The sequence below is a fragment of the Vicugna pacos genome, chromosome 4 (genome assembly GCF_048564905.1).
Source record: "Vicugna pacos chromosome 4, VicPac4, whole genome shotgun sequence".
Classification (NCBI taxonomy): domain Eukaryota; kingdom Metazoa; phylum Chordata; class Mammalia; order Artiodactyla; family Camelidae; genus Vicugna; species Vicugna pacos.
In genome coordinates this window covers 25903162-25928606 of record NC_132990.1, presented here as the reverse complement: position 1 = coordinate 25928606, position 25445 = coordinate 25903162, and the positions used below count along the sequence as shown (strand labels likewise).

General features: G+C 39.5%; 1 long non-coding RNA gene across 2 annotated transcripts in view; it reads right to left on the bottom strand.

Annotated features, from left to right (window-relative positions):
• The window catches only part of LOC140696019 (uncharacterized), a 377991-nt gene that overhangs the window by 20637 nt on the left and 331909 nt on the right, over positions 1-25445 (bottom strand). The window contains exon 5 of one of the 2 annotated variants that reach the window (XR_012071942.1): positions 16205-16399. The exons of the other annotated variant lie outside the window; for it this stretch is intronic. This is a non-coding gene — a long non-coding RNA (uncharacterized lncRNA). Of the gene's footprint in view, positions 1-16204; positions 16400-25445 lie in introns of those variants that run through there. 2 annotated transcript variants of the gene reach the window in all.

Sequence of the window (25445 nt, the reverse complement as noted above, 5' to 3'; positions counted from 1 at the left end):
CTGAGCCTTGGCTTCTGTCTGTAAACGGAGTAGTCTCACCTATTTTATCGGGTTAATGTAGGCCTTAGAGATGTTATTTAATGTGCCTGGCTTGCAGTTGGTAAACAGTACGTGTGGTTTTCTTCGCCTTTCGCTCTTGACTTTTCCTCAGCAAAATATTCTCCATTAGACAGTACTCTAAGTTCACTTTTAGCCCTTAAGTTGCAGAATAAAATTTCAGTTACCAAAACCCACGTCTTACTTCTGAACTGACCTCCGTCCAACTGGTTTGACGATTCGGTATTAGGACTGATGGAGAAGCGGTTTTTCTTTCGGCATGTTAGTTATCATTTGTTCTACTTTGGTCAAAACAAAAGAAACATTTCTTTCTTTTCTACAACGTATAGGAATAGCAGTTTGAAGCAGTTATAATCCTGACCCTCAGTGGCAGTTAAGTCCCACTGTAAGACAGAAAGGATGGAAGATGACCTTGAGATGTAAACATTGTGCACTTGCCCCAAGCAATTGCTCCTGACAGACGCTGATTCACCAAGTGTCTGTCTCTAAATTACCCTGGCAGAACACAGAGAGAGAAGCACTAACACTGTAACACTGTATTTTCCCTTACAACCCATTTCCATAAATTATAACTTTTAGATGCAATCCCCCCACCTCTCCCTGCAATTTAAAATTTTCCTGGAAAAGCATTAAAATTGCACCATGATGGTCACTTCCCAAAGCAGTCTTAACTATTAAAAGGGAAAGCCAAGTTTCTTGAAGGCCCACAATACTATCATGAATTAGATTTTACTGATACCTGACTTTATCAACGACACCAAAAATGTCTATCAAAGGTCTTCCCTATTACAAGTTCATCTGGAAAATGACTTCTTGGAATGGATCCTATTTAAAAATTCCTTGTTATTTTAACTTTCAATTAGAGGCATCATCCAGGTCTAATCTTAATTTAATCCCAAATTATTTTATTTGTTGTTGATCACAAATCAAAAATGAAAAGCACCATGTTTTTTCTAGTTTTTATGCACAATATTCTGGTTAACTTAGTTCAGCTTTATATTTAATACTGATTGACTAGAAGAGTAAAACCCATCTTGTAATAGGAGATGAGGGGAAGCTCCCACTCTGAATCTTTTTTATACACGTAATACTTTCTGAGAATGAAACCCCATCCTATCTCCTATATAATCCTTGTCTTCACATGTCTTGTTGATTGAATGGCTAATTTCTCTACAGTGATGTCCCAGATGAAGTTGTTCTGGGTCTTTGCTCAGCAACAAGGGAACACATTTAGGTTGGTTTATCTTAATGAAGGACTATAATAAGTAACACAATTCTATGTCCCTGGATTTACCACATTAGGAAAAATCACCATTATCTAAATCTCAAACTGGCTAAACCAAAACAAGCCTACCTTGTCCTCAAGGTTTTTATCTCAGGTATTTCTGGGATGCTCCTCGAGAAATTCAAATCCTTTCTTCCCACTTATTCTTGTTTCTTGCCTCCAAGTCTTGAGGGAATGCCCTGGGACTTGACTGCTCTGCTTGGGACGCAGTGTTTCCAGTCCTTATGTATTGTCCAGCAATTGACAGTAGGAATACTTTTCTGGAAGAATTCCATCCCTATGGATAAAGGTAAACTTCCTCCAGGTTTTCACAAGCACAGATTTTCAAAACTCCATCATCAGATATCAATGTAATCCTCAGAGAATGGGCACTTTAGTCTTGAATAAGACCCAAGACCCCATAAGACCACATACAGGGCCTCAAAATTATAATCCATGTTGAAATTCATACACTGGAATGAGCTGAACACATGTCCCCACTTCCTTTTGCTGTCTTTGTGCAAAATTATACCAAACATAACATATACAACTCCTAAAATAAAGAATAAATTTCAGAGACAGTAATAATGAAAATCCACATTTATGAAAGAAGTCATTTTCAGAATGAAACATAGAATTGCACAAGCAGTCCCTTACCTGCTGACTTCTCTAGCATGAGTTGCACTGCAAAATGCTTGAACCATTGGAAATCCATCCTCCCCTTTGAAAGAGAACTGCCAGGGAGTTCTGGCCATCACCTTTATATATGGTGGCTAGTTGACAAAATGTATTTCAATGCACTACTTGCCTCCCTGTTATAAAAGGCATTTTGGCACAAGACACTATAGAAAATTGGGCACCAAATAGGCCTTTGAAATCCATAAGCAACAAGTAGTGCAAATTTTACTCTTTCTAAAAGTAATCTGCTTGGCCACTTATATGCTGAGGGATCAGGCAGGTATTACAATACTAGACAATCATACTGTACCAGTTCAAATATGTACTGTCCTTCCACACTGTTTTTCTTTGATTTTTTAAAAACTGAATCAAGAAATTCCAGTCACTTGACAGATGAATGGTAAAGAAAATGCCACACACACACACACACACACACACACACACACACACACACACAATGGAATATTACTCAGCCATAAAAAAGAATGAAATAATGCCATTTGTGGCAACATGGATGGACCTAGAGATTATCATACTAAGTGAAGTAAATCAGACACAGAAAGACAAATACTGTATTATATCACTTACATGTGGATCTAAAAAATAATACAAATGAACTTATTTACAAAACAGAAATAGATTCACAGACAAAGAAAACAAATTTATGGTTACCAAGGGGAAAGAGGGCAGGGAGGGATAAATTTAGGAGTTTGAGATTTGCAGATACTATTACACATAAAATAGGTAAACAACAAGGTCCTACTGCGTAGCACAGGTAACTACATGTAGTATCTTATAACAACCTATGATGGAAAAGAATCTGGAAATAATAGACATATGTATAACTGAATCACTTTGCTGTACATCTGAAACTGATACACTGTAAATCAACTATACTTCACTAAAAAAAGGAATTCTAGTCACTTTGGCGAGTTGGATACTTTCTTCAGTTGAACTACCTTGTTGCCTATTTGTTCTTGTTTACTGAATATCAGTGCAACATTAGAAACTGAAAAGAATGGTATCAGAATAGAGAAATTTTCTGAGAGAGTTACGGAGAATTCTAACCTATTCAGTGTGTTACACCCAGAAGAGGACAGATCCAGTGCAGGGCTTGGCAAACCATGGCACACAGACCAAACGGGCCTGCCACCTGCTGTTGTAAATAAAGCTTTACTGAAATGCTGCCATGCCATCCATTTCCACATTGTCAGTAACAGAGTTAAGCTGTTGCTACGGAGACTTCATAGTCCACAGAAGTTAGAATATTTAACCCTTTGCAGAGAAAGTTTGTCAAGCCCTGATCTATAATACAGCTATCTTTCTTGTGAAAGTATTGTATAAACTCTCTATAAAGGAGCAGACACATGCATACTTCTATGAGAAGCAGCCAAATCTCAAGGTCAGATCATCCAACTACGTTCATTAACATAAGGACATGTAAAGACTCCAGGAGCACCAGTACACCATGATTCCTGTGCATGTGCTGATGGGGCATCTCATCCCTATCTGTTGTGACGCACTTTCCCCAAGGAAGTGCTCTTGGTTTCAGCCAGACTGAAAGTAGAAGACGCAAGGCCCACTGCCTGCTAATCACATTGCTTGGAAAAGAGGAAAAAAAATTCAAAGAATGTTTCTCTCTAATCATCTTTTCCTGTAAGTGGATTGTTTGAGAGATATTAAAATAGCTGAAGCAGCCTAGAGAATCTAGCTTAAAAAGCAAACAAACCCAGCAGGCTCCAGGTTCAAAAGGTCTACTGCATATTCACTATCAATCACTCGATACATATTTTATTTAACCTTCTGTAAATATTGTCATTGTAGAGGGCTTTGGACAGGCCAATGTGTTGTGATGTGTTGTTAATGGACACAGAGACAATAACGCAGAAGGCAATCACAAGACGGGAAGAGGAGGAGGCAGATGAGGAAAGGGCAGACTGAAGGCAGAGCCCAGGGTGTCTGAGAGAGGTGAGGCCGGGACACTGTGTGGAGCTGACTTCTTCATTAGCAGCACCTGGAAGCGTGCCAGAACATTCCAAAGGACTAAACTCAGGAGCGCATCAGCACCCCCCCCACTCCCTCTCTCTCTGTAAACTTAAAAAGAAAGCACATGTTATTTTTTTCACTGACTTTCCACTAGAAAGTCAGTCCGCAGAAATGGCAAATCTCTTTTAGTTCTGGATAATCATAGAGTAACTTTCCATTTAGCCCACTGTTCTGTTACTCTTGGTTAAGAGTTGTGGCTTTGAAGCTCTCCCTGTTTTTATGATTTGGTTCCTCCACGCTGTATACAGTTGGTGGTTCTAGGTTGTGCTGTCCATCTCCCACCTTCCTGCCATCCTTAAACAGCCCCGCGAGGCTACTTGGGCGGGGGTTCTGGGTACCATCTGTGTGTCTTGTGGCTTCGTATCCCGTTTCATGGAAGAACAGCAGTGCCATTGCCTGAACCCATAGTTCATTCTCTTCCTTTCCTCCCTCACTTTTTTCCTTCCCCTCCTCCATCTCCGTCTCTTTCCATTACTCTTTTCGTTGTTGTGGTGTTTCCCACAGCAAAAAAAAAAAAAAAAAAAAAGGAAAAAACAAAACAAAAAACAAACAAAAAACCTGCCCCCGGGAGAGCCTAAGTCCACGTTGGCGGGCCCCCGTTTGTGTGCAGGTGTGCGGGAGCCCTCCTCCGTGTCGTCGCCACAGCAACCCGCCACTCTAATCTGCTGAATATGAAAGGAAGAAACAGAAAGAGAAAAGCCATCCACCCCCTTCTGCTCCATCCATGAGTCCAAAAGAAGGATACCGGCTCCAAGCATTCCTGCTAATCCCCCAGCCATCGCCCAGGCAACAGTCACAGGGAGCTGGCGCGGCCTGTGGCGAGAGAGCGGTCCCCTCCCAAGTTCATCCCTCCTCCCTCTCCTCTTCCTCCGCCTCCCCCATCCTGGCCCTCCTGATGGCCTCTCACAAACCCGTGTCCCACTCCTGGCTCCACACTGTCCAGCCCGTGGGTCACCAACTCATAGATGGCAATACTTCCATCCTATTCTTCTAATGGAGCTGAAACAGTGTGTGTGTGAGCGCGCGCGCGCATGTTTATGCACGTGGCACGCATGCCTTATTTGCGTGTGTGCGGGAAGTTTTCATCCCTGGTCCTTCCAGATGAGCTGTGTTTATGTGCTAGAAAAAAGCCACTGGAAGGAGAATTGCCCCTCTCAGAGCTAGTAGTCTGAAGAAACACTCCCTCGCTACTTTGCTACTCGCAGTAATTCGGCCGCTCGCGGCCTTGCAGAGAGCTTCCAGGCTGGTCGTGCTGCGGCCCCACGTCCCGCAGTGAAAGCTCGCGTTTGTCTTACCACCGTCATGTTGACGCAGCTGGGCTTGACGCTGCTTACCTCAGCAGTTTTGTTTTGTTTGTTTTTTTTGTTTTTTTGGTTGAAAGACAGAAGGCTTCCTTGTGATCCCAGCCTTTTCCTATCAAATGACACTCAGCCATGGTTTGGGTGACTTATTTACTGGCACCGGACCAGGAAAAACAAAAATGAACGTTCACAACTAATAAATCCTCAGGCTGAGATAGCTACAGCGACGGCGGTGGGATTACATCAAAATGTTCGGCCTGATACCGCAGGGCTCCCTGGCAGGGAGCACCCTAATAAGTCAGGGGTAGGAGAAGGGGTAAAACAAGACAGGAACAGAGAAATGTTTTACACGCTGGGTCTCAGACGTGCTCAAAAACTTTGAGCTTGCATCACACCACATGCTTTCTTGGTTAAGGATTCTAAATGGGGGCAGGAAGAGACTGTGTTTGAGTCACTGGAACAGGAGATGGCTGAACTTGCCACCTTTTTCTTTTATAAAGTCACATACCCATCTTCATGATGAAGGAGGCCAGCCTACATTGTCAGGGCAGCAAAATCACAGTTTTCTCAGCTGCACCGAAAGGAACTATTTTTATAGAGGACGTAAGGTCAAGAATGTTTAGCAAACAAAATTGTATGTCATCCACCCCTAGATAATTCTCCAAGGACCTGGCTCCTCCCAGGCCCTTACTGCAAGTGAGGGTATCCCTTTAAGGCTAGTGTGACAATATTTTTATTTGCTTTGGAATTGATCTTCTGGACAGAAGCACATTTTTTTTCATTAGTATAAATCTAGAAAAATCCAACCACAAAACCATTGACTCTGGCTAAGGTTTCCTCATTTTCTCCCCTCTATGACCACCTCTAATTCAATAAGTAACTGTACATTCTGTGATGATTAACTCTGTTGACTCAGCTTTTGTAGGCTGATGGTGGAGCTTTTCCACACAGGGTTCAATCTTTGGGTAGAAATGTGGATAAAAAGTGGGGAAATTTTAACCATCACCCAAATGTTTAGTCTATATATTGCTAAACATCTGACTAGTTGGAAAGATAACTGTGATTGATTTCACTCTTCCTTTTTAATTTTGGTTTTGTTTTCATGACCTTCAGAGAAACAGTGATGGAGGACACTTACCTAATGACAAATTAAATCAAACTCACCCAGCAGTTCTGTTTGTTTATTATAGTGTGTGTGTGTGTGTGTGTGTGTGTGTGTGTGTGTGTGTGTGTGTGTTGGGGGGGAGAACCCTATTTTTTGTTTTGTTTTGTTTTGTTTTTGCTTTGTGATTCAGCTGGGCTCTGATGCCATCTGAGTACCTGGAGAATGCCTATGGGAAGTAGGTAACATGATCTACTTGCTTTCCAAAGCACTTGATAAAAAAGCATCTTATAAAATCCTGCAGAGCTCTGTGCAATCACTATCTTTGAAGACTGTTCCATTGCTACTCTTAGAAAAAAAATGTCTGGAATAAAACCAGATAAGGGCAATATACAAAGGCTAATTCTGCCATCTGACAATGTTTAGAATTCTCACTGGCTACCAATGAAGTAGCTGTTTCAAATTCTTTCATTAGTGCCAGGAAATTTAATCTCTGTGTGATTGAACCTAGCTATGTTATACTCTCTGTCACAGAGATACTGTCTATAGTCATTGCCTCCTAAGAGAATCAAGTCTGAATGCATTTTGAAATCCTTAGGAAAAAAAGGCATTAATATGTGTTCAAATCAATTTCAATTCTGTTTAATTCCTAGAATCCTTATTCTAATTATTTTTATCCATTATTACACCAATATTTTAGAGACACCTTATAGGTACCAGACACTATCCAAGCTCTTGGGAGTCAAAGGGCTTGTGGTCCAGAGAGGGAGACAGGAGCATAAAAATTATGGCCAACTTTTATTGAGTGCTTTCTACATACCAGGTGCTGCTTTAGACGTTTTATATGTATTAACACGTGCAAGCTTTAAAATAACTCTATGAGGTGGGTAACATTTTTTGTCTTGTCTTTGAGGAGGGAAACCAAGGCACAGGGAGGTTAAATTCCTTGCCCCAAATCACACGTCACCTTATTTTTAAAGCAATGTTTAGAAAATATATGATTTATGTGTATAATCCACTGAGTTCAGTATCCTCAATTAATAAGGCAAAGCCTGCCAGGTGGAAAAAGAGAAGAATACATTAGTAGAAGGGATTTAGAATCCAAGATTAAGTCCTGACATCATCCTAATTTCTCAGGGCTTCTAAGAACTGTTGCTTAGGTGATAGATAATATCTTCTAGTAAAAATGTTTCATGGGTATCTCTACATAGTGCCACTCATACATGTTTCAACTTAGTTTCAGGACAACTTATTTAAGTTTTCATACTTAAATAAATTAATATTCCTAAAGTGTTTAGGAGAGCACATGGTATATGGTACATTTTTTATTAAATAAATAAAATAAATGAACTTAGTTGAAACTGTTAAAAATAAATTCAAAGAAGCGTTGTAACATGGATGGCAATATAAAGACAGAGAGAAACCACCCTGTGTGTGAGTCAAGATGCAATACTGGTGACAAGAGAGATTTCCCTCAAGTCAAGAAGGGCTTCATCAACAATACATAGGTGCCGAGGGCTAGACTGGTGGTCAAAGGAAACGTTAAATATAAAAGTAGCGCTATGACACAATCTGCTCGCAATTTAGAAAGGTAGTTTCTGTAGCAATGCAAAGGATGAAAAAAGAGGTTAGATCATTGCGCCAGAAAGGTGACTTTAGATACCACTGCAAAATCTGGGCAAGGGATGCTGCGGCGGCTGAGGTGGCAATGGGATGGAGATGGAAACTCTGGAAAGAAATTTAGGAAACAGAATCCACAGAGCATGGTCCCTGATTGGATAATGAAATATGGTCCCTGGCAATGCAGGGAAATATGGTTCCTGACAGTGTAAGGAAAAGGGGACGAGTCCTTGGTTTGGGGCATGGCTGACTTGTTTATGATGACATTCACAATGAGGAAGATATTTAGAAGGCCAGATGTTCAGTTAGTTTTTGCGATTAAAGTACCTAACACCTGAGGGAGCACACAATAGGCAGTTAAAAGCACAGTCTGGTTTCCAAAGAGACAGATTTTGGAGTCATGCATACAAGGGTTAAATATTTAAAGAGATGGGAATGTATGGGAACACAAAGGGAACACAGAGATGGAGAGAAAAGATGTGGGATTAAAGACAGTTTGGGAAACTCAGGGAAAATCCAGTGGGGTCATTTCAAAGATGATTTCAGACAACAAAAGAAGCTTGGTCAATTTTTAAAAAACAGAATCAAACGCATTTTCCTAACTCAGAACCACTGTTTCTTCATAATTTCTTCCTGTAGCTTCCAATCCATCATCAGGGCTAATCTACATTTTGAAACCATCAACCAATTCATGAGAATTTTGCTCTTGAAACTTCACAAGCTTAGACATCTTAGCACTGTCAAGCTTGCGAAACGTAACTCAGTGCCTCAAGTCTACAGAGGCCACTAAGAACATGCTCCTGCCTGAAATCTGTGGGTGCTATCAATCACTGATGAAAAATGCCACCTTTTGTAAAGGCTTGCTCAGCAGAGGGTCTTGATGAGGAGAGAAAATGAATCCTAATTACTACCTTTGTTCTCTTAAAGTTGGCTGCAAGAAACACAGAGAGACTACCTTCTGTTTACTCACCTCTCCTTACTCAACTCCTACCGGAGATACTGGGCAATCTATTCGTAGAATCACTGCAGGGCACAGCGTACTTCTCTCACGGGTGATTAACACTGAAAACTGTATTCACCCTCCCAAGGCACAATATTTAAACAGAAAATAAAAGTGAAGCCTCTGAATCATTTATAATGGGCTGAATTTTTAAAAAATGCTACTTGGAATATGATATTCAATAAAATTATAATGAAATGAGATACCCTACTGGAGTTTCTTTCTGTTTTCTTTTTATTCTAAGAGAGGCAACCATGTGTACTGGGCTAAGGTCATCACTCTGGAGCAGATACTAACTGATCCTCCTTAGCTTTGTAAATGTAAGAGAAGTAGGCTGTTGGCCTTGGGAAAAAGATGTATGTGACCTTTTGTTTGACTTAGTAGTAAGTCTTTCATTCTGTTATACGACCTGCTGAGGGGAAACAGGCAAATCCGAGTAGGAAGAGAGGCCCAATTAACTCTCCGTCTTACCTCCTCGAGACTGAAATTGAAAAGCTCTATGGAACAGACCAAGGTGGCTTTTACTCAGGACCCTAAAATAAAGTTACCTTAATGTAGTGGTTCTTAACTGGCTCTGATTTTGTCCCCTAGGTCACATCTTGGGGATAGTTCTATTGGAATCTAGTGGGTAGAGGCCAGGGGTCTTGCCAAACATTCTACAATGCATAGGACAGTCCCCGAAACAAAGCATCTGGCCCCAAATGTCCACAGTGCTGAGGATGGAAACCCTGCCTTAAAAGTAGAGAGACACAGGAGAGGACAGGCCAAGATGGTGGAGTAGAAGGAACTTGAGCTCACCTCCTCCCACGAGAACAGCAAAATCACAACTAACTGCTGAACAACCATCGATGAAAAAGGCTAGAACCTACCAAAAGGGATTCTCTACAACTAAAGACATAGGAAGGAACCCAAATGAGACTGGTAGTAGAGGCGCATCTGCAGTATCATGAACTCCCATACCCCACCTCCACCAGTGGGTGACCCACAAACTGGAGAGTAAGTATATTGCAGAGGCTCTCCCACGGAGCGAGAGTTCTGAGCCCCACATCAGGCTCCGCAGCTCAGGGGTCTGGCGCTGTGAAGAAGGGCCCCCAGAGCACTTGGCTTTGAAGGCCCACAGGGCTTAACTGCAGGAGCTCCACAGGACCTCACTCTTGAAGGGCACACACAGAATCTCATGTGCAGTGGAACCAAGGATAAAGGCAGTAACTTCATAGGAGCCTGGGCCAGAGGTCTCCTGGGAAGGCAGGGAGGTGGGACAGCTGTGGCTCACCTTGGTGACAAAGACCTGGGCGCAGACATATTGGGAAGGATTTATCTGCATGAACTCTCCTAGAGGCTGACATCTTGCTTGGGTCATCAGCACCAAGACCTGGCCCCAGCCAACAGCCTGTGGGCTCCAGACCTGGGATGCCTCAGGCCAAACAACTAGTTGGGCTGGGCAGGGACAGCCCCGCTCATAAGCAGACAGGCTGCCTAAAGACTTCCTCAGCCCATACCACCTCTAGATACACCCCTAGAGACTGCCCTGCCCACGAGAGGGCCAAGACCCAGCTCCACCCACCATGGGCAGGCACCAGCCCCTCCCACGGGGAAGCCTGCACAAGCCTCCTGACCAGCCTCACCCACCAGGGGGCGGACACCAGAAGCAAGAAAACTATGATCCCAAAGCCTGAGGAATAGACTTTGCAAATGCAGGCCAGACATTACCCTGGGACCATCTGGCCCCCAGCCCCTGAGCGATGAGAGGGGAGTGCACTGCTGGGACACACAGGACATTTCCTACAGAGGGCCAACTTCTCCAAGGTCCAGAAATGTAACTAACCTACCACATACATAAAAATACAAATAGAAACTTGTATTAGAAACCAAATTTGCATATATGGTAATCAAAACATTAACCAATGTAGTCCCATTTTCATTCCCAGTAGCAGTGTTTGAGACTTCCAGTTGCTCAACATCCTTGACAGTACTTGATGTGGTCAGACATTTGAATTCAAGACATTAGCATGCAATGGTACTTCATTTTGACTTTGATTTGCATTTTCTTAATGACTACTGATGTTGACCATCTTTTCATGTGATTACCATCAGCATGTCCTCTCTGGTTTAGTGTCCCTTCAAATCTTTTGCCATCTCTTTATTGGGTTGTTTTTTTTTTTTATTATTGAGTTTTAGAGTTCATTATATATTCTGTATACAAGTCCTTTATCAGATACATGCTTTGCAAGTATGTTCCTTGCTGGCCTATGGTTTGTCTTTTTAGTATTTTAGAGTATTCTTTTGAAGAGAAGATTTTTAATTTTGATGAAGTCCAGTTTATTATATTTTTCTTTTATGGATCATACTTTTGGTGTCATAGCTAAGAAATCTTTGCCAAACCTGGAGTCACAAACACTTTCTCCTGTGTTTTCTGCTAGAAGTTTTATAGTTTGGGGTTTAAAATGATGTAGGTGTATGATCCATTTAGTTTAATTTTTTTATATAGTGTGAGATGTGGCTCAAAGTCCTTTTCTTTTGGCTTTTGGCTTTTGGACATCCAACTTTTCCAGCATCATTTGTTAAAAAGACTACCCTTTCCACACTGTATAGCCTTTGTATCTTTGCAAAACAAACAAAAAACCGTGTGTGTGTGTGTGTGTATGGTTTTATTTTTGGAATCTCTATTCTATTGTCAATCTTGATGCAAATATCACACTGTCTTTATTACTATAGCTTCACAAGAAATCATGAAATTAAGTAGTGTAAATCCTCCCACTTTGTTCTTCTTTTTATAAGTTGTTAGTTCAACCTTCGCATTTCTATGTGAATTTAGAATCAGCTTGTCAATTTCTACCAAAATACTCCTGCTGCGGTTTTGATTGGGACTGGATAGTACCTATAGATTAACTGGAAGATATGAGGAAACCTATGGGTTGCCCAGGGTCATGTGCAATGTGGAAATCACTGGAGTCCTTCCCTCATTTGGACATAGTGAGGAGTGTATGAGTAAATTTATCTAGAGCACTTAGAACAATGTGTGGCATATGGTAAGTGCTCAGTAAAGGATCCCATTACTCCGCTTCTTTAAGCCTTCAAAGGCAAACTCCACGGCCTAATGAACAAAGCCCCAAAGCCTTGACGTTTCACTTAAAATGCATTATCACCCAGGTAGTATTTTCCTTTCCAGATTCACTTAGCATCACTCCATCCACTGAATCCTGCCTCCTGTTTATACCAAAATACTAACCATTTCCCAGACATTTCAGGCTATTGTTGGTCTCTGTTCCTTTTTAATGTACTGTCTCCATTTCCTAAAAAGAGTACTTTTCTCTTTCTTCTAATTCAACTTACCCTTTCAGACCCACATCAAATATCGCCTCCCCTATGAAATTGTTGTAAGGCACCGTAGTCAGATTTTACTGTTTCTCTGAGCTACAACAGCATATACATTGCATTATAATTATATATTTGCATACCTGTCGCCTCCCTACACACATATCCCAGGGGAGAGCGTGAGTATTTTCACAGTAGCACCAAGTAGCACTGATTTTCAGTCTTTGTGCTCAACACAGGATCTAGTACACAGTATGTATCTAATAAACATATACTAAATAATATATAAAATTTAATTCTATAAATAGTACAACTGAAATCTATCTTTGATAAGCACCCGGTTCATACTTGCTACCGGTATTGGCACTGTCACTTTTAAATAAAAGCTGTATAATTTCTGTTGTGGTAATATGCATGATTTCTGTTTTAGTCTTAAAGTTAGAGCTTTAGGGGTAGTACTTTGAGATAATAAAAGCTTCTAATTTTTGCCCAGTAGAAAAAAACAAAAACAAGACAGAACTGTAAAAGCACCTGGCACAGAGCTAAAAGGGAATCCCTCTCTTCTGCTGTCTTGGCTCCAGCAAACACGAGGGTACAGACAGGAGGCAGTTCAGCAATTCCTGGCCCGAAGGCACTGCCAAAGAAGCCCTTCACAGGAGAATGGGCGCCTTGTTCCCGCAAGGCGAAGGGATGTGAGTGAAACTGAAAGGAGGCACTCAAATAATTCCCTGTGCAACCTCAGAGGGTCACCACAATTCCCCTGTGTTTAAGGGGACCCCCACAACCAGGAAAAAAGATTCCAGCCTGTGGAATCAGCCCCTAGCCAAAGGCCTGAGCCTCCCCAGGGGAGGGCGCAGCAGGAAATGCCTCTTTGCCAGGCAGTAGAGTTCAACACTTTAAGTTCCCAGAGATATGTGTTTGTGGTTTACATAAAGGTGGGGAAATTCTACTTTGGACTCACACCTCAAATAATTAGCTCCCCCAGTGGTAAGTTCTGCAATTAGACCAATATGTTTATAGTCAAATCTATGGCATATATATTTGACAAGAGAAATTTTCCATAATTCAGGTCTAGAAAAATTATCTTTAATCCAGATGTGAGAGAAAATAAATTGAGAACATAAAATATTTTAAGTCTAGTCCCACGATAGGCCAAACCCAATATTATGGTGAGCCAGGGCCCCTCTGTGGAGCAAAGTACTTTCCTGCACGAAGTAAATAACTTCTTCCTAAGCATGAAATGTTACTCTCCAGAGGGTATTTCAGTTGCCTGGAGTTTCTGTACCGTTGAGATTGTTTAGTAGGTTTGAGCTGAATCCTGTTTCTTTTTCCACCCCTCTGGCTCTAGTCTAATACTTAGCCAGTGCCTTTGAAAAAAAAATAACAAATTCTGTTCCATTTGATTCTTCAAAAATGATGCAAATTACTCATTGAAACAGATAAACAAACAAACAAATGTGAATGTTTCAAAAGATAGTCAAAAGTTGGGGGGGAAACACGCAAACTTTAAAGGAGATATTATAAACAAGAATTGTTGCAAGTGTTTCAACACTTAGGAAGCTTGGGTTTATTTCCACCTGCTGTGTCTCACTTGGAGACAGACTAAGGGAATAGCTGCCCACAGGGTGAATAAAAAAGCTGTGCTAGAAATTTCCCACTGGAGAGACCATTCATCGGCCTCTAAACAAAGCATTATCCACTCTTTTGCTTGTGCTGTTTTGCTAAGGGATATACAAAGTGAGTTAAGAGTCTGCAACGAAGAAACATCATATTTATGTGATAAATAAATCATGAAAGTAATGATTTAAGTCAAATTAAAATATAGATTTTTAAAATATATTTAGTGTGTGAATGTAATGGAAGGAAACAAAAAAGTTGAGCATAGATGTGCATCATGATTCCCCAAATATAAGTAATGTGGTAAAACTGAGAATACAGCATTCTCTCTTTCCCAATAATAAAAATCACTCAAACTGCTATGTTTTCATATTTGTGAGAGTGTAAGAGTTTTCAGGGAGCTCAGATTCAACTCTGAAGATCACCAAATCTGAAGCTTATTCAAGGCATGTTAATCACATTCATTTATTTGAATCTTTTTTCATTTTTTGGTCTGCTCCAAGTGTCAGTTATAGGGAAGTGTGTCAAACTCCTGAACTGGGACTGTAGACTTATCAACCACTCTGTATAAGTTTGTCAATTTTGCTTCATATGTTTGGAGCTTACATACAGGTACATACAAGTTCAGAATCATAAATATTCATCTATTTCCCTAATGAATAGCAACTGACTCTGAACTTACTATGTGATTGATACATGTAATCTGAGTTACATGTTATATATATGAACTTCACATATATTAACATTTTCAGTCTTTACAATAACTTTAAGATAAATATATTATTATCTCCATTGTATAGTTGATGAAAGAGTTTAACTTTGGAGAACTCAATATCTTATCCCAAATTACACATCACTACACAGCAATGCCAGGATTTATACTTAGATTATGCTCCTAAAATTGTGATTTTATCTGATATAATATACTCTCTTCTATATTGTTAATATCGAGTGGTCTTCTTTATCACTAAGAAGGACTTTTACCGTGGTTCATATTGTCTAGTATTACTGTAGCCATGTTAAAAACAGCCCAGTATTTGGCAGCCCATGGCTGGTAATGGAAATGTATAGGCACCTAGAATCAGATTTCTTTTATCTTTCTGTTCCACAGTTTGCAAACTCAAGGACAATTCACGATCTAGGAGAGCAGGTCAAATTCCAGCCAACACAGATATACTGCATCTCAGCAAAAGGAAGAGAAGTGGAAGGGCAAAAAATGCTATTTATCTAAAACTGTGCTAATATAAGTAACCAACAGCTACACGTGGCTATTGAGCATTTGGAATACAGCTCATCTGAACGGAGATATTCTGAAAGTGGAAAATATGCTCCAGACTTCTTACCCTAAAAAAAAGCACATATAAATTATCTCATTGATAGTTGTTTTATTGGTTTTGTGTTGAAATGGTAATATTGTGGATATATTGGGTGGAAGTATATTACTAAAATTAATTTCATCTGTTTCTTCTTACTTTTTTTTAATGTAGCTAACTAGAAAAATTTAAATTACATATGTGATTCTCATTTGTGGCTTGCTTTCTATTTTTATTGAATGCTATGATATAAAGAGCTTCCTTGCCATTTCCACCCAACAACTGCTGCTTCCATTTCACCGACAAGAAGTTAGCCCCACAGCTAACTAGGAAGGAAGATTGTGGAATGTGGTCTTCTGACCAAGTGTATTGCCACTTCCAGCCATTCCTATGGGAGCACTGGAGATTCCCCCTTTTAAGAAATTGCCTTCTTTTTAAGAACAATAAACTGTTTCCGGAGTGGCTGTACCGTAGTGCATTCCCAACATCCTTACAATACTCGAAATCGTCTCTCACTGGTTTCAGCCATTCTAAGAGGTGGAATCTCATTGCAGTTTTCAGTTTAATTTTCCTAGTGACTAATGCTGTTAGGCAATCTTCTTATATGCTTAGTTGACATCTGTATCACTTCTTTGGTAAAGTGTCTTTTCAACTCTTTCCTCATTTTTGAATTGTTTTTTTCTTATTGTTTAGTTGTAATAATTATTTGCATATTCAGGATATAGGTCTTCATAAGATGACTATTTTACATATATTAGCTCCCAGTCTATGACTTGTCTATTTGTGTTTCCAACACTGTCTTTTGTAGAGTTTTGTATTTTTGAATAAGTTTTAATACATCAGTATTTTATATTTAATTATTTGTGCATTTTATGTCCTTTCTAAGAAATCTTTGCCTGACCCCAAAGCACAAAGATTTTCTCCTACGTTTTTAATATTATTTTTTAGTTAGGCACTTATATTTAGGGTCTATATTTTTTAAGTTAATATTTTATATACTGTGAGGTAAAGACTCACAGACCGGTGGTATACCCTATCTGCTCAAGTCTAAGATGTTCAGGAGATTTCTTCTGTGCCCAGATGTTGCTGAGAGAGAAAGAAAAACAAAAGATGAGAAGAAAATGCTGAACTGAGTATTCACCTCAAAGGCTGATTTAACTTGGAAAAGTCTTAATCAAAACTTAAACCAAAAGTGATTAATTACTAGATGGAGAAAATTTAAACTTCTTTCCACAACTAGGCAGAAATAGGAGGTTATGAACAAAATATTGTTCTAGAAAATGAAATTCTCTGTCTATATATCTGTATTATATGTCATAGATTTTAAACCTGCTACACTTGAGTCCACATGTGAATAATAATATCTTTATGTCTTCAATATTATACTTCTTTTAATAAGAATTTTAGAAGAAAATACTACTTTTCTTAATAAAATTAAAAATAACATAAAACCTTAAACTCTTAATTTTGACACCTTCTGGTGAGGAGGAGAGATCGACACCATACTTCTAGGATTGAGCTGGGTCTCCATCCACTATTGCTACCATGACACTGGCCACAAATGGGAAAAATTCTCCCCTTAACACTGGACAGTTGACCATTCCTTTAATTTACACATGGCTATAACATTCAATGTAATTACTAAAGGCTTGAAGACAACATAAAGGAAATTAATAGCAGGATCTAGGCAATCTGGGCTACATAATAGAGCTAATCTGTTCAAGCCAGTTGTCTACTACACAATCTCTTTCCTTGTTGAATTTTTTATGTGACAGATACCCTAAGAATTCCTTCTTGGATAAACAGGCTTTTTAGAGGGAAGAACAAGAGGAAATGGCCAAGCTTTTTTCCTCCCATCTCCACAGATTTTGCCCCTCATGTCTAGATCAGGTTGGAGAGCTTGTTCCATCCATCAGTTACAGAAGCTGAGAATGACCTTGCACTTTAGGAATCTGAAACTATCTCAACAAAGGAATGTTCCTCTTGATAATCACGTATTAATAAAGTAGTTCAAACATTCCTAAAGAAGGAATTGTTTCTTCAGGCTAATTGTGGACAAATACTGATTGGGGAATAAAAAGATTTTGCATGACCGAGTCCTTGTCCTTAAGAAATTTACAGTCTAGTTAGGGTTATAAGGTACATAAGCAAAATAAACCAATAATCCAAAGTAAGTGGTATATTATTTCATAGAGCTTCAGAAAATATATAGACCATTGTGGAAGAAGGTTGGACTTAAATTAGACGTTGAGACATCAAATTGAAGAAAGGACATTCTGGGCAGGGACGTTGTATAAATAAAAGTGAAGGAAGTGGAACAGAAAAGATTTTAAAGGCTAGCTCATATTGAGTTTGGTTAAAAAAATAAGTAGACATGAAATTAGAATGGCAGAGACAAGGTAATAAAATTCTCCTTTAGGAAGGAGGGTGCCAACACAAATGCAGAGCTGGGTGAATTCATGATATAAAGCAGGATTTTAAGATAATTAATCCAGAGGTGGAGCTCGGGATGTAGTGCGGTGGGGGAGAGCTTGAAAGCAGCCAAGCCAGTTCAGAAGCTGTCTATCTTAATGATACACTTCTGAAATGGTAAGAATTTGACCTAAGGTGGTGATAACAAAAATGAAAGAGGCAGAAACCAAAGAAATGAGAAGGAAAATCGACTAAAATTCATAAGAATTCAAGTATTTGGCTGTTAAAAAGCTAGGAGGTAATTGTTAATATAAAAATTGCACTTACTAATTGACCCTTAAGGAGGGTCTTTGAAGTTCATGTTCTTTTTATAAATCCCCTCAGTTTGGCTAAGTATATACACATAAGTCATCCAAATATGTAAATTGGATCACTTCTTTAGGTGCTAAAAATGAAACTGAGCTAAATGACAACACTCAAAGTGGATTCAATATATAGCACAGATTCCTCTGACACCCACCACCCTTTCCCTTTGCTTTAATTCATTTCACTAAAATACAGACTGAAGTCTCAAAAGATTTTTTTAAACAAATTAAGACTTCAAAAAATCTTTTTTACAAATTAAAAAAAAAATTTTAATGGACTGAACCCAGGACCTCGTGCATGCTAAGCACTCTCTCTACCACTAGGCTCTACCCCCATCCCCCAGGCACATTGTAAGTTAGTCAGTTTCCTCCATATTGTCAAACAGAAACTGAAGCTAGCTCACAGTGCTCATGGGTCAGTTATATCTTGGCCAGGTGTTAAGTCTTGAAGTCCAACTCATTACTGACAGCACTTGGATTTGCCTGGAGAAGTCAGACCCCAGAAATGGTTTTAACTGTGACAGAGCCTAGACTTCACACAGAGGCTATGAATACTAGAACTTGGCCTGGAATTCCCTTCCCATCCTTTTCCTCTTCTCACTACTCTTTAGTCCTTAGAATGTCAGGTAAGCTAATTTTCTCCTGGCATTTCAAAAGGAACACTTAATTTCCTTGCAGGTGAGGCTTTTTTCCCCCCACTTCGTTTTGTTTTGTTTTAATTGCGTGTTTTTCTGAAAGTGCTTTTATGCGAGTGCAGATCTAGACAAAGACAACTTTTATGCAAAATAAACAAAATAGAGTGTACTGGGCCAGGATTTCTTTGCAGGATATGTTCCTTCAGCTAGTTCTGAGAAGTTATTTATGGACGGCTGTTTATCCCCTGGAGCCTGACTTCATCTCTCGGAGAAGTGAAACGATTCTGTGTTCAGTACGTTGGTCTGCCACCCTTGGGAATGGCTGGATTTCAAACATTTACCACTGTGAGATCGAACAGAAATCAGAGATGCACAGAGAAGATACAGATCAAATCCAGGGTCCTTGGGAATTAGGAAAATTTCAAAGTAAATGAATTTTTAAAAGAAAAAAATATTGAAATCAAATGATAGCTCAGTGTAACTTTCTTTATTGGGATGAGGGGGGAGGGATCCCTCTGAAATATAAAGTTACTTGAAGCTGAAGAGTATTTTCAACTTATTACTTTCTCAGTGACCACACCCATTCCATTCCCTCACCTGGCTCGGTACCAGGCCCAGAGGGAGAGGTTTTAAATTTTTATTTTTTTAATTGAAAATGGATGCTGCACCTTGTTTTTCATGCCTGCATTTTTCATCAGGGGGAAAAAAAAAAAGAGCACCTAGCCAAGAATTAGTTTTGTACCTCTGCAACCTCATAAAATCTAGGAATCAAAACTTGGCGTCCAGCTTCATAGATAGTCACATTGGAAAAACTGAGAAACTACCAAATAAGTTTATTGTCTTCCCAAGACTTCTTATTTCAAATCACGTGCCTGCCTCCTGCATCAACCCCTCATACAGAGCTTTCCTTGGGAATTATACTTCCTGTATTGTCAGAAACAAAGCTACATTTAAAAGGTTAAGTCAAATAAACTCAGCTACAAAAGGGCTTATAAAATAATCATAGTCGTGAACAGCAAGGAAAGAGGACAGCCACTAAAACCATAAAGGGAATACTTTGTGGACGGCTGTGCTTTAAATAAGGTTCACGTGAGCTCTGTAACATTAGATGCTTTTAAAATTCAGAGGACAAAGTGCAGACATGTTTGTGCATTTCTCTTCCATTTGACAAGTCTTTTTGAATCAGGTCTAGACTACACACTCTACCGCTTGCCCACACGGGGCTGGGAAGTTGGCTTAGGTGTTTTCCACTTTCTAGCTCGTGCACCACTAAGAGGCAAGAACAACTCTACCTCCCTCCTAAAGACGAAAGTGGCACCACATTCCGGCTGGATCTGCTCAGTCTCAGAACAAGCATCCATTTGAAATACTGTCCGAGCAACTTACTAGAATCTTGGGAGGCTGGTAATCACAGGCTGCCCTGCCCTCTGTGAGAACCAGAGCATTTGGGAGGTGGCTCAGCACGTGGAATTTAAGACTAAATGACTGGCAAGGCAAGTGTCATCAGCCAAGGGGCATCACTTTTAATTGTATTTTAAAGTATACATCCCTGTCGACTCCAAAACTGTTTGCTGCTTTCCACCAAGCCCAGCACAAGGCTTACACAAGCAGCCCTCCCCACTACCCTCTCCTCTCAGTCCGCCTGGGTTTACAATTGATGGCAACCCCCTCAGCTAAAAATTGTACTAAGAAAAATTCCACAGAAACCAAAAGAAAAGGGCCAGGCAGACCGTGCTTTTAAAGAGCCTTCCCAGACTGACTCCACAGAGCTGTCTGCAGGGAATGAGCCGCTGAGCTATTATTACTCGAATGGATTTCAGCTCCAGGGATGTCTCCCAAGGTTACCGAGATAGTCCAGTTAAAAATAACATGAAATTCTTTACCCAACCCCTTACCCCAAAGGTGGGGGGCGGCTCCCATCTAAATGACATGAAGGATCTGGTTTAAAGTGACAAAAGCCAGGAAATTCAAAGTTAAAGGAGGTTAGAAGGGCTCAGTGGAGTGAGTGAGGGATGAAGTGCCAGCTTTAACCCAGCATTAGGGGGACTTTCGTGCCTCCTGAAGCTGGCTCTTCATGACTACTGAAGCAGTCGTATAGATGGAGGAATGTTGTTTAAAGGAGAAAAGAAAAACAAGTTAAGGTGGGGATGAGAAGTACAATGTATGAAATGATAGCTTCTGACAAATGGTGATCTGGATTTAGCAAAGAAAAGCGTTTCATTCTGCACTTGGCAAAAACTTTGTCATCTGATGAATTGTGCTAGGGGTTTTCTGTGCTTAATCCTTTTCCTTTTTATTTTCAACATTGCGCATACACACAAAAATCCAGTCTTCATAATCACTGACATCGTTCTCTTTTAATTTAAAAAGAGATGCTCAAATGGAATGGCTGACAGTTTGGGTACAGTATTCGAAGGTTACGGCGTGTGGGACCATAGATTACAGCAGCTGCAACGATGCCCTTAGCGGCTGTGCGCGGCCAGTGCTGAGTGCAAGTTAGTATTACTCACGAATGTTGAGAGGGACAGTCAGGCTGGTTCTGGACCTATGTCCATGGCTTCCTTCAAGGTGTACAATTATTTCAACAAAGTGCTTTTCAAACTAAGCCCATTTGTGTACTAGACCTCTGACAGCCAGCTCCACCGATGCCATTAATTTAAGAGTGGACTGATTTTATTGATATAAAACATACCAACATCTTACTTTTTGAGGAGAGGGTCCCATTCTGAAGTCCTGGAAGTGAGTAATGCAGGTAGTAAGGGTGTGCGCTTAATGGGGAGGACGTAGACGGGCTTCAAAACTGGGCATTGCCATTTCACTAGCTGTGTTACCTGGGTAGCACTAGATATTTACTATTCCTTTAAGCCTCATTTTTGTCATCTCTCAGATCTCCCTCATAAGGTAGGATTACATATTAGTGAAAAAGTATTTATCAAGGTGACTGACAAAGGGCACTCAGTAAAGCATCGCTAGAATGATTACTGTTTTTGTTATTTTTATTATTTTGTTTGGCATTTTTTTCTCTCCCCAATTTTAAGCAGTATTTGGCCTTTTATATTTTCTACCTGAGGGGTTTTTGGAAGGTCTGAAGGCAGAAGCAGCCTAAAGACAATGGCTCTTCCCATTTTTTGCAGAGTCTAAATCCACTGTAAAAATTAATAAATAAACCTCAATTAAAATAGAGTCAGCAGATGACTGGATAAAGAAGCTGTGGTATATTTATACAATGGAATACAACTCAGCCATAAAAAAGAATAGGGAATAATGTCATTTACAGTAACATGGAACTGGAGATCATCTTTTTAGTGAAGTAAACCAGGAAGTGAAAGAAAAATACCATATGATATCACCTATATGTGGAATCTTAAAAAAAAAAAGGAACTTATTTACAAAACAGAAACAGACTCACAGACATAGAAAACAAACTTATGGTTACCAGGCAGGGAAGAAGGGATAAATTGGGAGTTTGAGATTTGAAGATAGTAATAACTATGTATAAAATAGATAAACAACAAATTTCTTCTGTGTAGCACAGGGAACTATATTCAGTATCTTGTAGTAACCTATATTGAAAAAGAATATGAAAAGGAATATATGTATTTATGTGTATGACTGAAACATTATTCTGTACATCAGAAGTTGACACAACTTTGTAAAATGACTATAGTTCAATTAGGAAAAAAAAGAGTCGTGAGGCCAGAAGGAGGAGTGCTCATGCCCTTTTAGATAGAGGAGCCCAACAGGAAAACAAAGACTTCCTCTTCTTGCCTGGCAAGAGCTCAGCCAATGAGAGACTGTCATGACTCAGCCAGTGAAAAGCCACTATACCTGTAACTCTCAAGTCCTCCAATGGATTCTGTTTACTAGAGCCCTCCCAACTTCCTTTTTCCCTCTTTAAAAGTGTTCTCCTCTCCTGCTGCTGGGGAACTTTGCCCAAGGCTGGCCATGGCTACAGACTTCGAATTGCAATTCTTTGTTGATCCTGACTAAACCCATTTTTTGCTGGACAAATATCTGGTAGTCTACTTGTTTTCAGTTTGCACCATTCAAGAAATCATTGAGGTATCTGACACAGAAGGCAGGAGGGAGATTTCTAGTTAAAAGCTCTAAGTTGCCAAAAAAGGAGGGTCTGAGGAGTCTTGAGAACTGCTTCTTGCTCCAGTGTGTCTCTGACTCAAGAAGGAGGGAGAGTTGTAACTTCCAAATGGGGAGGAGAGATCCTAACTGTGGCTAACTTGTGATTGTGCCTTATTTTTAATTTTGGTTTATTTACGACAGAATAATAAATCTCAATTAAAAAACCCCAAACATTTTTGAAATACCAATTCCAAGGACAGCAGAGCAGAAGGGGATGTTACAAGATTGGGTTTGAATTCTGCATCTTCAGTGGCTGACTTGGTGACTCTGGGCTCCCACAGCTGGATATAGCGTCTGGGGGACTGAAAATGAGATGTTCTCCAGAGACTGGTGGCTGGCAGTTCTCCCGGCCATGTGACCTCCGATAGCCACGTCCATTTCTTCTCTTCCAGAAACAAAGAGCCAAGAAATATTAGATGAAGCCTAAGTCCAGCTGTGTGACCTTAAGCACGTCACTTAACTTCCTTGGTTTTCATTTGAAAATGAGGTTAGTGACACTCAGCTTTCTGAAGACCCAAGACCACTTTTAAGGTCTCTTCCAGTGATAAAATCATAACAAAAATGAAATGAGGTCTGTGTGCTTCTTGTTGTACTCAAGGTGATGGATGAGAATAATATATTTAAATTCATTTATTTTATCAACAAATGTTACATTATTACCATGCTGCTCTTTCACTACATTTAGGTACATAGAGAAAGGGGGTCTATAACTAAACTGTGTTTCCTTCTGCCAAGATTGTGGAAACTCACTGAAATAAACTGAATCATTCGCAGTCTGTATGTCAGGCCTGTCAGTATAACAGGTAATGTGTTTTGAACCTGCTGAGAATCGGGTTTCCCATAGAAGCCCAGTGGAAACACTGAGTTAAGTCATGTTTGTCCTTTTACTATCAACTGGAGAGGCTTCATCTTAATAATTCTGCAAACATTTCCCCCAAGTACTCCATTTTCTAAAACAGTCCTTTATCCATTTGCCTGTCTCAGAATTATCAAATCCGCTACTTCATACTGAGTTTTTCATGGAACTCTAGTTCGGAAAAATGTTAAAAGAGCGTACATGAGGAAAAACAAACAAAAAAGCCTTTTCTCATCAAGTTTGGTATATGCTGAGTAAACAGATTCGGTCAGTTTTCTATATTATAGTACATCTTGGAAACTCTAACATCTTAATATGCATCGTGGCTCTTAAGAGGAGAATCAACTACACAGCATTTTCCAAATTTATTTTACCAAGGAAATATTTGTTTCAAAGAGCATCTCCCAGAAACACAATGGGATAAACTGTGGAAAACTCTGGCTGGGACCTAAGCACTTTTTAAAAATCTGAATTCTTAGCCTCAAGACAAGTACAACTTCTGGACTCAGGTATCAGCAAGAAAAATGTGCCCGGATATGTTTCTATAGAAAACTTGAAGACTGAAAACAAGTGGTCAGTTTTCCCCCATCAAAGGGAAGCTGTCCAAGGAGAGCCAAATTTTCAAATTCTTTTTAAAACATTTTTTCCCATATATAGAAATGATAGGTATTCATAGTGGGAAATCTGGGGAAAAAAGTAAACAAGGGAAATAAAAATTATCCATTCCTCCACCTCTGAGCTATTTGGTGTAAACTCTTTCAGTTACTTCTCCATGATATATAGATACATACATCTTTTGTATATTTTGTGTATATAAATTGTATATACTTTCAACCGCTTTCTCATTTTATTTTAGCTCATTAGAATGCTCCCTTCTTACTAAAAATCTTTGAAATCACAGTTTACAGTGGTTGCAAAATATTGCATCATATGGATGTACAGTAATTTCTGTTGCTGGACATTCAGGCTGTTTCTAATTTTTCACTATTATAAATAGAGCTATTGTGAATATCCCTGCCCATAAATCTTTGTCTGCATTTGTTTATTTCCTTAGGATGGATTCCTAGAAGTGGAATTATTGTGTCTAATGGCATAAATTTTTTCAAGGCTCTTTATACACTAAGGCCTAATAGCTTGCCAGGATATTTATATCAATCTACACTCCAGCAGCACATGGGAGCAAGCAATGGAACAATGACTGTGGTAGTTTAGGAATCTCTAAACAAAAGTATTTAAAGGAATTCTTTACCCTGGATTTTGTGAAGATTAAGAATTTGTCGAGAATTATTACACTCATACTCTGTATTAAAATTCTATACATTTTATCATATATGCATATGTATATGAGGTCAACTTACAATTCTTACCACATAAAGAAACCATTAATAATCTGCAAGTAATAATGATAAATAACTAATTTTAATTCTAACACTTCTTATCTTTGTTCCATGAAACTTATTTCTCCAAAACCTGGTCTAACCTAGGGTTTCATCTCCTGCTTTGAGGCTACTAAATTTTGGCTTTTATTTATGTATCTGTTACAAACACAGTCTTTCTTATCATCAACTATCAATTTTCAAGAGTTGTAACTCTCTCCTTTTCATACTTCCCCATCTGCTTGCTCTTCCTAGAACACATCTTTGTGATCAGTTCCCCCCCCCCACCGGAAATCCTTTCTCCACTTATTTGTTCACTGACTCTCTTACAGTGTTTAGCTCTCTGTTCAA